At 43.6% G+C, this 3,720-nt stretch overlaps 1 pseudogene; it reads right to left on the bottom strand.

The window, feature by feature from the left end:
• Positions 1 to 474: 474 nt before the first annotated feature.
• On the bottom strand, positions 475 to 609 carry LOC123840129 (U2 spliceosomal RNA; annotated as a pseudogene).
• Positions 610 to 3,720: the final 3,111 nt, after the last annotated feature.

Here is a 3,720-nt window from a genome sequence, read left to right as displayed (position 1 = left end):
TAAATATCTCACCTACCCAACCAGGATTTGAGCTCTGAGCTCATGTCACATTTACTTATAAACTCTTCAGTGTCTGACACAGTGCCTAGAATGCTGTTGGTGCTTAAAAAATGTCGGTCATGTAAATGGTAAATGATGCAAACCTAGAGCTTTTAATGGGTTTTGATGAAAGATTCATTTATTTCACATACATTTATGGAGCACCTAAATACACCAGTCCCTGTTGCTGGCAGTGGGAAGAGGCTGGGAACAAAGTACCCAGGAAGATAAAAGGAATGACCTGAAAGATAACTTCCTTTTTCCCTACTTTTGTATATTCCTGATTGTTGAGAAAATTTGGCTATGCTCCGGTCCTCATCTTGTTATTCCCATATTCCTGGCCCCTTGTCCCTGTCCAGGGCCTGTCTTAGGCTCTGGGACTTACTTTGTTGGTCCTCAATAGGTCTTTAAATAGCCCTAGGCTAGTTAGTAAACAAAGTATCTCTCTCAGCTCTCCTATCTGACTTAAAACACTCAAAAACAGGATTTTTTAAAAAACCAATTCCCTAGCTATTAAGCTGGTAAGAACAGATGCTACACTTGATCTTAGCCAAAAGACCAAGAAGCAATCTCAGTTCCCTAGCTATCAAAGCTCACACGCTTGCATTGTGGCTAGTTCTGGAGACCAAATCTCTATGTTTCTCTCTGACTCAGATGAAAGTTAGATGAAAATGGAAAGCTACCTTAAAGGACAATAGAAGTTGCTGAAGAACCCTAGGTGGACATATGTGGAGAGGGGAGGAGCAGAGGTAGGATCATTCTATATGGAAGAGCATTGGAGAGTCTCATGGTTTCATGGGAGGATCCTCTGCTTCTCCCACAATGGCTGGTATTCTTCAGATTTCATCATGAAAGAGTCCTGAAGAACACGGGCTTGGCAGATGGCAGTTCGAACTTTGTTTTATTTGCAGAAATGGGAGGAACTGGCACAGAGAAGGGAGTTATATTATTTTTCCCCTGTGTGACCCCACAGGACTGAGCTGGGTTCTCTGGGTCCCAGTTACAGAAAGGGAACTTCTTCCTTCGCTCAAAGGAAGCCCTTTTTGTTGTCTAACAATGAAGTACACACAGAATTGATGAGCTCCTTGCTATTGGAAGTTCTCAAGGAGAGGGTAGATGGAATGTTGGTGGGGTTTTGAGATGGCTTTTACCTCAAATGACCTCTTAGAATTTGAAATGAACCATGGTTCATGCATTCCTCTGTCTGACAATGGTTCTGGTCGTTGGGTCCCAGGGTAGCTGTTCATGCTAACGTTCTCAAAATGTCAGAGCTGCTGCACTGCTCCTTTCTGACTTCTGTCTGCTAGGTCTGAAATTGCTAAGCATAGCCTAATGGAGGGCAAGTTGGCTCAACCTCTCCACCAAAGGACCAATGATGGCAGCTCCTGGAGGTTGTATGAGAGGCAATTTGAGACATCAGGAGAACCTGTGGTCACGTAGCCAAGTTTTGCAGGACTGGCAACCTGCTAGATACATACCTGCCATTCCTGGTCATCTCTGTTCTTCCTCTCCCCCTCCACCCTGCCCCCCACATATTCTAAACAGAACCTTTTGGCTCAAATCCTTCCTCTTGCTATAGTTCCCATCAGTCCTTTTCTTATTATTTACCTTCTAATGGTTCTGAACTATGGCTCCTTCCCTCTTCTGTGAAATAGGCTTTTCTAGGACCATGTTATTCATAAAAACAGAGCACTGGGGCATGAGGGTTGAGCTAAAGGTGCCAGAAAGTCTGCTCTTCCCCTTCCCTTCTGCTGTCATCTGGACTGATGCTGAAATCCTGTGGGACCTGGTTAAAATGTAAAGACCATCCCACCCCCACCCAGGAGGCAGTCACCCAAATAACAGCTAGACTCCAACTATGTAATGCAGACTGTTTGTTCTCATTCTTTTCCTCTGAGAGTATGGGGCCCTGGGTGGGGAAGCCAAGAAGAAAGAGAGAGCTATCAGGGTCTTACCGTAGAGTAGGGAAAGGAGTCCTGAGGCCTGGGAGCTTCCAGACCTGTAAACGGTCTCATCTGGAAGGGGTCTAGTCTGACTTCCTCTTTGTGCAGATGGGGAAAACAAGGACCGTGGAGGAAAACAGATTTGACCAATGTCACGGGTGACAAAAGCACACACTCATCTTTGCCCAGTTTGCCTTTAAGAGCCCTTGAAGGTTTATGCCTGAGGGCTTTTCCAGGGTGAAAGTGAGGTTTTTCAAGTTGGAAAGTTTGGGTACATGATGGTTACTGCAGTATATTCCAGAACAACAGAAAACATCATAGGGCTATATCTCGATTTGAAGCTGTGTCAAGGCTAATCAGTTCTCCTTCTCTGGTTCACCTATGTTGGGAAAAAATGAATAGTAATTTCCTCTTTCATAGGAAGTGTAGGAAACACAAAAGAATGCCCTTGGGTTTCGAGCTCTGGATGGCAGATCTTATATTACACATCCTCTGTGGCCCTTATCTTTAACATCTTTGCCTATGGAATTCCTAGCACCAAGTAGGTATTCCCCACATGCTTTCAAAGTAGACCAAAATTCCACCTTTTCCACTTGTGGGAAGCTGTGGGGTGGGGAGAAGAGGTAGACTGAGAACCTAAAGACATTGCCTACTATTCCATTGGTTTACTATGCATCTCATAATAGGACTTCCCAGACAAACCACAGATGTTGGGACCCTTTACTGCTCATCCCAGGGGCTCAGTGGAACGGCAGCAAGATGTCCTTGCTCATCTAGGGCTCAAGCTGTCCTGTATAACCATATCACCACTGAGCAGAACAGAGGCTCAAAATGGCCTTGTAATCCCTTTCTCCTTTGGGCGAGATTGTCAGTGTGTATGTGGTTTTTTTTTTTTTTTTCCCCCAACACTTTCAAAATCGCAATTGTTTATAGTAACTAGAGATGGCAGAACCTGGCTGAAGGGGGAAGGCTGAGTTTTATCTAACCCCTAATTTAGTTCTCTTAAGTTTGTCCAAGTTCCTGAGATGTTTTTCCCCTGTAAGTTAAACCATTGTTTGTCAAGGGAAATATAAATTAAGAGCTCTATTTTCTGAGTTAAATGGAAACGAGGTCCAGGGAAGCAGATTCTTGCTATGCTCCTCAGATCTCCAATATAACATAGGAACTGGAGTCAGTGTGTGACTTAGACTTGATGAATTCTGGAGGAATCCAAAACTCAAGGAATGTGGGAATTATGCAGAGCCAGGAACCCAGCCTAGGTTCGACTCATCAGAGCTTTTAAGAATCAGTTCGGAAATTCCATGGCATTATTGAAAGGAGCAAATCTCTTTTCCGTTACACAAAATGGATTCTGAAACTATCAATATTCTCTAATTGGACCCCTGGATGGATGATATAAATGCTATGCCCAGACCAAGAACAGTGACGCCATGGTCATCCTCATGTTTATTGTAGAAAGGCAGCTAAACTTCTAGTACTACATCAACTGTCCAATTATGGATCTCTGGATTGTATGATTTGGAAGACACACAATTAAGGGGATGGCTCTGGCCAAACTTGAGTTTGTAAAACTGGTATGAAGCCAATAAGAAGTAACACAAACCTCCTTCAATTTCTCTTTGCATGGCTAGAAATCATGCTGTAGGCTCAAAGCCTTTACAGTGAAAGACAGAGATACTGGAAATCATGTGCATTCACGGACACACAGAAAAAACTATAAATCCATCTTCTGCACCTC

This window comes from Mirounga angustirostris, unplaced genomic scaffold (assembly GCF_029215605.1).
Source record: "Mirounga angustirostris isolate CCGP_5_RB_7025 unplaced genomic scaffold, mMirAng1.0.hap1 SCAF_3, whole genome shotgun sequence".
Lineage (NCBI taxonomy): Eukaryota > Metazoa > Chordata > Mammalia > Carnivora > Phocidae > Mirounga > Mirounga angustirostris.
This window is presented reverse-complemented; position numbering and strand designations above follow the sequence as displayed.